Below are 12,902 nucleotides of genomic sequence, written 5' to 3'. Positions count from 1 at the left end.
TCCCGATGGCGTGCGGGCCCCCTCTTCGCTTTGTGGCCCCCTTTCCGACGGGGGACCTCAACAGGCTCTGTGGCAGCTGGGGCTGCCCCAAGCCCGGAGTTCCCCAGGTGCTCCACCCTAGCTGTAAGGGCCTCCAGTGCCCGGCTAATACTCTGGAGGGCAGGGGATTGGGGCCCTCCCCAGAGTGCCCTCCTCGGGCCCCGCCTGGTGCCCCCCTGCCTGTAGGCTTGCTGGTCTTGGGAGGTGCCCCCTCCCCCCGGCCTGGCTTTGCCGTGCCTGCCCGTCGCGGCCTGTTGGAGCCTCCCCCAGGGGTAGCCCGAGCCCTGCCAGAGGGAGAAGCAGGCGGCCTGCTGCCCCCTGCCTTGCCCCGGGCTTGCCCCGGCCCTTTGTGACTGCTTGCCGTGCCTGCTCTTGGGACGGACGCTGAGGGGGTGGGGCCGGGTCTGCGCCCCCCGGCAGCCCCCTTACTGGCCCTCTGGGACCGAGTCTTCCCCACCCCTGGCTTCTTGGAAGGGGCCATGTGCGTGGGAGGGAAGCCACCAACCCGGAAGCCCAAAGGCCCTGGGCAAGGGAAGAAAAAAGAGGGTGAGCAGCCGGCCGGCGAATGGAGAAAACCCCCCCCCCAAGGGGCACGGTTCCCACCCCCACGGGCGGCCTGACTGCGAAAGGGGACAGGGCTCAGCTAAACCCCAGAGCCCTGCGCCCGTGTCCTTCCGTCGCTCCTCCGGGCCGTTCTTCTGCCGAGTGAGGGAGGTTCCAGCTGGAGCGAGCGATGGGGCAGCTCTCACCCCGCTCCGCACCCAGCCACGCACCGCCCTCGCTCGGTCTTCCCCGCCGCCTCTTCTGCCGCGCTCCGCGGTCTTCCTTCTTCGGTCTTCGCCGCGCCGACGTCTTCTGCCTTGCCCCGCCGCTCTCTTGCCCTGCTCCGATGCTCCTCTCTCTAGACGTGCCGAACCGAAGTGAGGGTGGGCGGGGACGGCAGCTGGTTAAATACCCAGCTGCCGGACCTGAGTGAGAACTGCGGACTGGAGGTTCGCAGTCCTCGCCCCGCCCCCTCGTGGAGCCGGCCGGAGCCCCTGATTGGCCGGCTCCGAGGTTTGAATTTGATTCGTCGTCGGCCCACCCGGGGGTTCCCGGACGGGCCGACGCGACGAAGACGCGTCCCAGCCTCCCCCCAGCCCGACGGCGGCAACCAGGCGCCCGGTAAGTCGGACGCCTCCGTTTCTTTGAACTGTTGCCAAGAATGTGCACCGCAACTGTTGAAAAGGGAGAGAAAGGATCTGGCATGTCTATTAGAGTTTGCAAAGGCACCTTATATTTTATCCCCATTCTTTTTTAACCTTGCAGAATTGATTAAATGGATCTAATTTCTTTTCTCACATTTCCAATTTCCATTTTTCAGGGTGATAGGGTTCTCCCCTTTATAAATTATTTAGACTTCTTGAGGAAGAAATAAATATTTTTTAAAAGCATTTAAAAAGCATTTTAAAAGCATATTTTTAAAAAGCAGTCCCCCACTATGATTTTCACCCCTGCCCTTTGCTGCAAGTGTTGCTCTACATGTATGATTTCACCGCTGCCAACCCCCTTTATTGCTTATGCATGATGAGCTGTGCTCATGTAAGGTCTTTGGGTACCTACAGCTACAGGACACTGAGGAAATCATGGCCAAACATCCAGAAGCTTCAGGATATTTATTACATAAGATATTGTAAAAAATAACACCACCTGAGAGTTAATTTCACATCAGACATTCTAGATCTGAGGTTACTAGCGTACACTTTTCAACATTTGTAGGTTCTGCCTAAATTGAGGATTTAAATTTATTGGTCATAGGCTAGCTGTAGTACTTGGTAATTTTCTAAACTTACTGCTTTTCTATCAAAAAGTAGGGATCCCTGCATTTAGTGCAGTGCTCTGTTGCAGCTACCACATGTTCATTGAATCTCCTAACTGTTGATCTTATTGACTTGCTCTGCGTAATTCACCTTGGGTCTCATTGTGAAAGGTGGATTTTAAACAAATAATAAAAGGCAGCCCTTAAGCCAGCTGCCAAGAGAGTGGGCAATGAGAAAGACACACTATAAATAATACAAAATACATTAAATAAAAATTTCAAGCTCTCAAAGCCACTCAAAATGTTCAAGCCTTCAACTGTGTTGTAAAAAAGCTAACATAAAATCTTACAATATACAGCTAAGAAAAGCAGAAACAGGTCACATCAAATTACAAATTATGTTTTGTCTCAGCAATGTTTCATCTCTGTATTCCTGTATTTGAATTTGATGTTTCTTTTCAAATTTTTGCCATGCATACCTATTGTATTCTTTATTGAATGTCCTAACTGTTGGTTGCGTGGACGTACACTGTGTAATCTGCTTTGAGTTTCAGTAGAAAAGGTGAAAAGAAAGCAAGCAAGCAAGCAAGCAAGCAAGCAAGCAAGCAAGAAAGAAAGAAAGAAAGAAAGAAAGAAAGAAAGATGTAGTGCTATCCTATGGAGAGTTATGCCCCTCTTTGTCCATTGAAGTCAATGGTAACTGAGACAAGATTATGAATATACAGATGGATCTATCTGGACTTGATGGATCTATCTGGACTGAGAATTATTACAGAGGGTGGGTGCTAGGGGTGTGCACTGAGAAAATTTTCATTTTCTCACCCCATTTTCATACAGGGTTTCTGAACAAACTATTTACTATTACTGTTTCTTTCTGAGTGGGCTGTTGCTGGTTCTGCTCAAATCTATTTGTTCTCTTCCCTCCTTTATCATGAGTTTTGAAGCCATTCTTTGCAGTGAGACCTTCGAGGCTCTTTGGGGCAGCTGTTTTTGCAGTTAACAGCAACAAAATTGCACAGAACATAGCACCCCCCCTTTTCACCATAGACCCACTGAATTTGATGTTCAGTGTTTATGGTCACAAGAATTCTTGAGGAAGGTGTCAAGGCAAGGTTAGTGTTGGCTACACACATGTGGAGGGGTGGGGGAATCAGAAGGAGGGGAAACAAGGCTCTGGGGCAGCCACATTGACCATTAGTCCCATCATTCTAAAACACCGAGCAGGGCTTTTTTTCAGCTGGAATGCAGTGAAATGGTGTTCTAGCACCTCTTAAAAATACCCATGTGACTGGTGAGTATTTGGGCTCGAAACAGAGAGGATCAAATGGGGGAGTGCTCTCCTGTGTAGCAGCGGCCTGTTCCAGGCTGATTGAGGCCCAATCTGGGCCATTTTGGCCATTTCATACCCATTTTGGGCCAAATCAGGCCCCAAATGGTCCAGATCAGTCTGCTGCTGGGCAGGGGAACACAGCCCGTTTCTGGCTGATTTGAGTCCAATCATTTGGGGCCCATTTTGGCCATTTTGGGCCCGTTTCAGCCCAATTTGGGTATGAAACAGCCATGATTGGGCTGCTGCCAGGTGGTGGAGGGTTCCCCTGCCTGGAAAGGGCCCATTCCAGGCTGATTGGGCCAGATCAGGGCCACTTCAGGCCCATTTTGGACCCATTTCAGCCCAATTCAGGCCTGAAATGGCCAGGATCGGGCTGCTGCCGGGTGGGGAAGTGCTCTCCCTTGTAGCAGCTGCACATTCTAGGCCAATTTTGGCCTGAATCAGGCCCCTTGTGGAGCACAGGAGCACTCCCAAGGTGGCCACAGCCTGCATGATGACATCACTTCCTGGAAGTGATGTCATCGTATGGTCTCAAGAGTGCCTGCTGCCCAGTGTGTTCAACCACCTCTTTTCCCAGAAAAAAGCCCTGCCACCGAGTGTTTCCTTGAACACATTACACACACACAACAATGGACCCCAAGGAAGGTAACTGTTGGTGGGTGTGCACCATGATGGGAAACTGGCTGGCAATGTGGTAATAGGACAGTGGCAGCGCTGAAGTAGGAGAGCGCTGCAACCGGCAGAATGCAGTGACATTAAAAAAAATCCTACTTTATGTTCACGTTTCCCCTTTTCCTAAGTGATGATTAGTTCCAACGGCTCACAGAGGTCTTGGCTTAAGCTTAATGTGGAGAATTTGTTTTTAAATAATGTTTTGGAAGATATTGGATGGGGGGGTCCTTGCAGCTGGATGGAAACTTGAAGAGAAAAGTAGATTGTTTGTTGAAAAGGTGGGAACTGTGAAGTAGCTGAAGTTTCATTGGGGTACACATTTACCCAGTGACTCAAAAAAAAGAGAAAAAAAAAGATTGTCTATGGAGACAATAATAAACAATAGTGCTTACTCCCAGAAGTGTCATTAGGATTGCAGCCAGTAAGTCTTCCAGGGCTTTTATCAAGTTTGAATCATAGTACAGACTACTTACACCTTGCCCAGTGGCAGTTTTCCTCATAATGACTGACCGCCCAAGTGACCTGATGGAGGTAGGAGAGACAGGTAGTGCCACAAAAAAAGGCAAGATGCACATTCTCCCCAACTGGTCTACTCAGGTGTAAATCCCATGTTATTCAATAATGTTTACTTCCAGATAAGCATTGCAGCCAATGATTGAACTCTTCCAGGGCTTTTATCAAGTGTGATTAATTGAAAAGATCACTTGCACCCTTCCCAGCCGCACTCTTCCTCACAGTCACTGACCATCAAAATGCCTTGATGGAGGTGGGGAAGACAGATCAGTGCCCAGGTAGCACCGCAAACCTCCCCCCAAGATGCATATTCCCCCTTCCTTCCAACAGAGTTAAATGAACATTTCCAAAGCGAATAGGCAGGGAGAGGTCTCCCCTTGCAAAGACCTGATTGGCAGGGAGCACCAAAAATGCACACATGCACATTATGCACATTCCTCCTTCCCACTAACAAAGTTAATTAGGTGGTACAACATAATGTAAGGGCTCTCTCTCCTTGGGATCCAATTGGTGAATACTGTTAAGGAAAACAAAATGCTACCAGCTCAGTGCCTGTCTGCCTGCTGCTGCCACTGCCTGGTAAGAAGTGAAGCAAAACACATGAACTTTTCAGTGGGAGTGTGCTGTTGTAACTTGGCTTTCTAGATTTGGATCAGCATTCAGAAACCACTTTCTGATCCAATGCAACAGGGAAGAATATGTATCCCCTAACTCATAAATTTACAATATATCTCAGAATTGTGGATCATTTTGTCTGGAAATGAAACCTCTAAGCCAGGGAAATGGACTCAGAATCCAGCCTAGTCTGTGAACTAGGTCTGAATGCGTAACTCTGGTATAGAAGTTGCTATCTCTTGCACCTATTTCAGTACATTTTTCATAGAATCTTCCTCAGCTTGGAGTACATGCTACAGGCGGGGGCCTTGAAGGTGATTCATAGCAAGATACCAGTACAGTGGAATCCAGAAAGGTATTGTAACATATCCACTGCTGCATCCTTACCCACTCAATGCTGGGATTCAACTCCAAAAAGAGAAATGGTAATAAGAAAGTGCGGCTTAGGAAAGCATCAAACAATAACCTTGTTTTGGGTTTCAGAGCACAAATTCTTTAGGTTTTCAGTAGGAAGCCTATTTATTTATTTATTTTGAATATTTATATACCCTACTTTTCTCCCATTGTAGTTAGGACACAAGGGAAATGATATCAACACAAACAAACAAACATGCAAACAAACAAGTTCCAGTTTTCTAATAAAAACGGGGTAAGCGCGAGCGCCCTGACTCACTGGGCGCTCGGTTTGCTGCCGCCGGGGTGGAGAGGCGGGGTGGGCGCGGCAGCTGCAGGGTCGGCTTGCCCGGCATCCATTGGGCAAGCCGACAGCCAATTGATTCAAACCCCAGCCAGCCAATCCGCGGCGGCCGGGAGGCGGGGCGGGGCTTGCTGCCGGACCTCGGTGAGGCAGTCTTCCCCCAGGTCTGGCGGTTGCTTATTTAACTGGCTCCCGCCCGGCCCCGCCACATTCTGTTCCTGGCTGCGAAGAAGAGCAGTGAAGAGGAGGAACGGTAGCGGCGAGGCAGCAGAGACAGAGGCGGAGGTCGGAGCGGCTGGAGCTGAGCCCTCACTCGACGCCTGTCTCCGCTGCCAGTCAGCTCCCTGCTCTCGGCTTTGGTCAGAGGCAGGTGGGAGCGCTGTGCCTGAAGGCCCGGAGGTTTAGCTGAGCCCTGGGCCCCAGCGCAGTGAAGAGGGTGAGGAGGACGCCCAACCCAGCAACAGCGATCAGTGCGACGATGCCACCGCTGAAGAGGGCCGTGGGAGCTGGAGGGAAGGCTCAGGGAGGGGGAGGTGGAAAGGCAGCTGTCCCCTCCAGGGCTGGCAGCAGGGCTGGGGCAGCCTCCTCCGGGGCCAAGGGAAAGAGGGGCTCTCAGCAGAGCAGCTCCAGGGACAGGATTCCCAGCACGGGGAAGGGGAAGCGGGCTGGGGGTGCTCAGCGGCGGGTGGCCTCCGGTGCTTCTCCCCCCTCTTTGGGCCAATCTCAAGCCTCTGTGCATTCTGGAAGGAGCGGGCAAGCGGGGAACGACCGGCCCAAACCCCCTCCCGGGGCGAGAGCCAGGAGGCAAGGGGGGCCTGCAGGAGACACAGAGGCACCATCCAGCTCCTTGCACAGCATCAGCTGGGCGCTGGAGCTCCTCACGGCCCGGGTTGAGAGCCTGGGGAACTCCAGGCCTGGGGGGGCCTCAGCCCTTCCAGAGCCTGTTGAGGTCCCAAAGAAAGCAGGCAACCAAAAGAGGAAGGGCAGATCAGTGAGGGGACACCGGACAGAGAGATCTACAAGCACCAGTTCCGGGAGTTCCAGTCCCGAGCGACGGCCAGTTGCCAAGAAAAGAAAAGCCTCTAAGAGGAAGGGCCGAAGACACAGACGGCAGGAGGACTCAGACAGCGGGGGATCCTCAGGTGAGTCCTCCTCTTCTGATGAGGAGACCCAGGAGGAAGACTATTGGGGGGTGGCTGTGTCAGCCCCGGGGCTCCCTGACTGGGTAATGCAACGTAGGGGGCCAGCTCCTGGGGAGGGTGACCCACGGGGTGTGTGGGGCAGAGACCTAAATGACACCCCCCCTCCCTCAGATCCTTCACGGATGATGAGGACCCCCCGGGAATCCACCTTGCCCGCAAAGTGCGAGAGAGGATTCTAGACGGCTATTATGTGGACGTCTTCTCCCTCCTTAGGCCAGAGGCGGAGGATGGGAGGAGTGCCCCTTCCTCAACGCTGGTCAAAAAGCGGGCCAGGAAAGAGGCAGCTGAGCGCAATTTTAATAATTGGTTGGAGGGGTTTATGGTCTACATGGGGGTCATTCAGATTGCCTATCCAGAAAGGGGGTGGCACCTCTCCAACCACCTGGGCAATGTCCTGCGGGCCCGTGCCCTGGCGGGGGAGTCCGCAGCAATGGACTACGATGAGGCCTTCCGGAAGAGGGCCTCTCATAATCCCAGATCCAGATGGGATCTCATCAGCCAAAAGCTATGGCTTTGGCTGGTGGGCCCCCAAATGAGGGCGAAGGGGGAGGTCCCCCGCGGCCGCTGATCTGGTCGGTGGGACAAGTCATGGGGGATCTGTTGGGAATTCAACCAAGGCAGGTGCCAGCGGTCAAAGTGCCGCTATGAGCACAGCTGCGAATCCTGTGGGGCCCCACATTCTTGCCTGTCATGCCCCCGCGGGTCCCTGCCTTCTGCGCCCTTTCGGGGGGGCGGTCCTCCAACAGCGGTGCCCACAGGGACGGGGGGCCCAGTTCCACCGCCGCTCAGCCTGCCAGCGGCAGTAAATAGCTCGGGCTGCCGGGAATTGGGCTTGGCTCACACCCCTGTGTGCTTGCAGGCCCTGCGCCCTCTCCTGGCACGTTACCCTAACAAACTAGCGGCCTCCTTTTTACTGGAAGGCTTCTCGACGGGCTTCCGAATCCCTTTCACGGGTCCCCGCGTAGCCACCATCTCTGGCAACCTTAAATCCGCCAGGGAATTGCCAGAGGTGGTTGCAACCAAGATAGCCAAGGAAGTGGCAGCCAGCCGGGTAGCCGGCCCCTTCTCCTCTCCCCCCTTACCAAATCTAAGGGTCTCCCCATTAGGGGTGGTCCCTAAGAAGGTTCCTGGGGAATACAGGCTGATCCACCATCTTTCATACCCGCAGGGCTCATCCGTCAATGACTGCATCCCCCAAGAGCTTTGCTCTGTAAAGTATGCCTCCTTCGACCATGCGGTTCGCCTGGTGCGGTCGTGTGGTCCGGGGCCCTCACGGCCAAGTGCGACGTGGAATCCGCTTTCAGGCTGTTGCCCGTTCACCCCCTTGACTTTTGCCTGTTAGGTTTTAGGTTCAGGGAGAAATGGTATGTGGACAGGGCCATGCCCATGGGGTGCTCCTTTGCTTGCGTGGCATTTGAGGCTTTCAGTACCTTTATTGAGTGGGCCGCCAAGGGCCAGATGGGTTCCCCTCATATTACCCATTATTTGGATGATTTTTTGATCATGGTGCCCCCTGGTGGTGACACTTGCGCTGTTCGCCTACACATATTCCAGTCTTTGGCCAAGGAACTGGGGGTCCCTCTTGCCCAGGAAAAGATGGAGGGCCCAACCTCCCACATCACCTACCTGGGGATTGAGCTAGATTCAGAGGCTGGGCTCTCCCGCCTCCCTCTAGATAAATTGGGTCGTCTGCGCGACATCATCACCTCCACCCTGGCGCGGGAAAAATGCACACTGAGGGACCTCCAGTCCATCATCGGGCACCTCAACTTCGCCTGCAGGGTGGTCTCCCCGGGGCGGGCCTTCTGTTCCCGTCTCTCCAGGGCTTGCAGGGGGGTCTCAGCGCCTCACCATCACATCCGTCTCTCCAAGGGGATTAAGGAAGACCTTAGGGTCTAGCTAGACTTCCTCTCCAGTTATAACGGGGTGTCCATGTGGCAGGGCTCCCTAGACCTGGGGGCCGACTTGCAAGTCAGGTCGGACGCGGCCAGCAGCTTGGGGTTTGGGGTTTACTTTAATGGGAGGTGGTGCGCGGAGCACTTGCCCTCCTCATGGGCCAGCTCAGGGATTCTCAGGGACCTCACCTTCCTGGAGCTATTCCCCATCCTAGTGGCCGTGATGGTTTGGCGGGAGCAGCTCAGGGACAAGCGGGTCCTTTTCTGGTGCGACAACCAGGCCTCTGTGCGAGTGATTAACAAGCAGTCCTCTCGCTCTGAGCGGGTCATGTGTCTCGTTCGCCACTTTTTACTATGCTGCCTTGCTGCTAATATCTCCTTCTCAGCCCGTCATGTAGCAGGCCTGGATAACGGCATTGCAGACGCACTATCTCGCTTCTAGATGGAGAGGTTCTTCACGCTGGCCCCCGAGGCATGCCGCACACCCGACCCATTCCCCACAGACCTGTGGCTGATTGGCGAGACGCCGTGATGCAAGGAATCCTCAGCTCAGTGGCACCATCGACCCTGCAATCATACACCAAGGCGGTGGCATGCTTCTTGGCTTTCGCTGAGGGACTGGGTGGTCCGGACCCCTGGCCAGCATCTCAGGCGACGGTGCTGCAATACCTGGCTCATTTGCATGGACTGGGCCTTGCTGCCGGGACCATGCGTAGAGACATGGCCGCTATTTCCTTCTTCAGCAAGACAGGGGGTTTCCCTGATCCCTGCAACAGTTTCAAGGCTCGCAGAGCCGTAGAGGGGTGGGGTCAGGTCTCTCCCCATGTCTCTGACCAGCGGAGGTCCATCACCTTGCCCATCCTGTGAGCTATACTCCGGGAGGTTCCTGACATTTGCTGGTCCTCGTACAAGGCGCAGCTTCTCCACACGACCTTTGTTTTGGCCTTTTTCGGGGCCTTCCGAGTGGGGGAGCTGGTGGCCGGGTCCCGCTGGGATCACTCGGGCAGGGCCTTAGCCTTCGGCGATGTCGTTCCATCAAGGCACAAGGTGGCCATTACCATACACAACTCCAAAACAGACCAACAGGGCCGAGGGGGTCTCGGTCCTACTGCAGTCGTCGCAGGAGCAGGCTATTTATCCGGTCTCGGCAGTCCGGTCTTTCTTGGCAGTCCAGCCTCACTCCCCCGGCCCCTTCCTTATTCACAGGGACAGGTCCCCCCTCACGCGTTACCAGTTTGCGGCCCTCCTGCGGGCGTGCCTACAGGCAGCAGGGTTCCCACCCAAGGAGTTTGCTACCCACTCCTTCCGCATCGGGGCAGCCACAGTGGCTTCAGACCTTGGCCTTCCCTCCGTCGCCATCCAACGTCTCGGCCGGTGGCGGTCCAGTGCCTTTCATTCCTACATTTGCCCAGCCCGGGTGCTCACGCCCTGATGTTTTCTGTGTTCCCATGTTTCCAGGTCAGTGGAGGACGGTGTGGATTTGCGGCCACAGCATCATGCATTGGGCTGGGAAGTATGCGGCGTCATCGGGATGGGAAAGACACCTTGGGTTGGACGACCGCGTCGAGATCCGCTGGCTTGGCGTCCGGGGCATGGCATGGGATGCGCTCGTTCCCACATTGGTCCACCAGGCCCGCCGACAGGGCCCGCCCGATGCACTTGTCATCCAGCTGGGAGAGAACGACCTGGGCAAGTGGGAAGGCCCGGACCTGAGGCGGGCCATGTGCAGTGACTTGGACTATCTGCGCGGTTTATTCCCGGGAACCTTTTTTCTGTGGTCGGACTTGCTCCAGAGGCGTTGTTGGCGTTTCGCGCGCCATCCTGACAAGGTGGATGGAATCCGGCAAAGGCTGGCACGCGCCATGGGGCAGTACATCACAGCAGCCGGCGGTCTGCTCATCATGCACCCAGACATCTCCTTTCACTTGGAGGCATTGTTCTGCCCGGACAGGGTCCATCTGTCCAGCTGGGGTAAGGACATCTGGCTGCAGGGCCTCAGGGATGGCCTGCTGGAGTGGTTACAGCAATAGGAGCGTTGGCGGGAGCCCCCCTCCAGGGGGGGCTCTGGTGGCGGTTGGTCATTGGATCGGATCTCTTTTGGGGGGAATCAGGGCCTCCGCCCTGGTTCCCGGTAAGGGGATTCCCATAAGGAATCTTGGGAGTGAGTTACGGAGGTGCATGCCCAGCTCGGGGGCTGCCAGGGCGTACTCACTACCAGGTGGCAAGGGAATCATGCAGGGGTGTACACCCATATGATTCCCCCCCCAATGCCACTCCTTGGTTCCCCTCTTCAGCATGGGCCTGAGGGGGGAGGGGCCATCGGGTGGCAGGTGGGCTAGCCGATGCATAGGGATCCGATCCACATGACTGCCAATGCTCCTTAACTGCTGTTGTTTTAAATAAAGTTGTGGCCAGAATTTTTCTCCAGTCACGTGTGTGGTCTCAGTTTGTTGCCGCGCCCCCCCTGGCTTCCCCATCCTCAGCACTAGGCTGCAATATTATGTTTACATGGGTTCAAATCCTCATACACTGGAAAGCTCATTGGGTGACCTGGGAGGGACCAGTCACTCCCTCTCAGGTGGTATATGTATGGGGGTTGTGGAAGCTCACCTGTCTCCCTATGGGAGAGAGATACAAGTTGCCTCTTTCTTCACATATTTAAAAAAGTGAGAAGTAGAACCAAGAGTACACAGAGATGTCTGTCTTCTAGCAGTGATGAAGCATTTACTTAAGGAACTCTGCCACTCACCCCAAATGAAGCTCAATCAACACCGATTTGGTGATTTTTAAACAGAAATGCCTTTTCTTTGCAGATATTACACTGATATGGCCTCAAAGTTCTCCAACTATAACAACAGAACGCTTATATTTAACATTAATTTGGCAATATATTTTACAAAAATGTCTTTCTGCAGATATTGTATTAAACATTTAATGAGCTGAATAAAGTGTGTACACTGTATAGAGTTGACGTTGCCTATGCAAAGCCTTGTACAGATTTGACATTGCCTGAGGCCATAGTGAGTTCATTGTTTGCCCATATAAAATACTTCATTTTCATTAATATTTTGTTTTCTTTACCTCATCATAATGGAAATGGATAAAAACAAAAGATATATGGCTTATTTCGAAATCCATGCAAGTTGGATACTCCCAAAATTCCAACAAGATTACATAGAAATCTCATCTGGTAAATATTACCCTATGTTTTTGTCTTTGCTCAAGTTTTTACACAAGTTGACAGTTTGTGGTATTGTGCCCACATTTCAAAGTTAAGATCTGCAAACATATGGCAGGAGCTCAACATTCCATTCCACATGGACCACAATGTCTCCAGCCTACACTGTTTGCTTGTACTAAGTGAGGTGGAAAATAAGAATTTTCCTAGAGAAATGTGGAGACATATACAGGCAATTTCACTTTTGTTAGCCATCTCTGCTAGCTTTAAGCCCTAGAAAGATCAACACTTGCATTGCTTCCTGATACCTTCCAGTGAAAGCCAGCATGAAAGCATCTAGAACACTGGATGGGAAAATCAAGTTCAAATTTCGCTAAGCTTGAAAGATTGCTTATTTAAGCATTCATAGACCTTTATGGGCACTTCAGATACATTATTTCTGACCTGGTCTACACATGCAGCCATGTTAGTTAGCAGAGTTCTCATGTGGCAAAATGGACATTACTATTTCAGACAGTGTGTAAAGAGTTACATTTTTAACATCTCCCTGTGTACAAATTTCCTGTAAATATGAAATTAACTCACCAGGAAGGTTATAGCCTTGAACACGGTATACTAGATTTCTCCTTACAGAGAACTATTAGTTTAAGAGAACTTTAATTCAATGTAATCTCTCCCCTGCAATTTGAAGTCGGGGTGTGTGCCAAGAAAATTTCCATTTCCATTTCAGTTCTGGGGGGTTCCAAACTAATTCTGTTACATGACTAGTCTATTCCAGGTTGGCTGGTGCCAGCTCAGAGCTGATCTGTTTGGTTTTTTGGTTTTTATTGGTCCTTGTGTGGGCATTGGCCATAAATGCCCAAACTCACACTGTTAGTTTCAAGTGGTTGGGGAAACAAGTCTCTGGGGAAGCTGTTTTCACACTTAACCAAAAACAACATCAACCCCTCCTAGTCTTAACCA

The sequence above is a fragment of the Eublepharis macularius genome, chromosome 4, assembly GCF_028583425.1.
Source record: "Eublepharis macularius isolate TG4126 chromosome 4, MPM_Emac_v1.0, whole genome shotgun sequence".
Taxonomy (NCBI): Eukaryota; Metazoa; Chordata; class Lepidosauria; order Squamata; family Eublepharidae; genus Eublepharis; species Eublepharis macularius.
The sequence above is the reverse complement of the archived record's forward strand: the minus strand, read 5'-3'. Positions refer to the sequence as shown.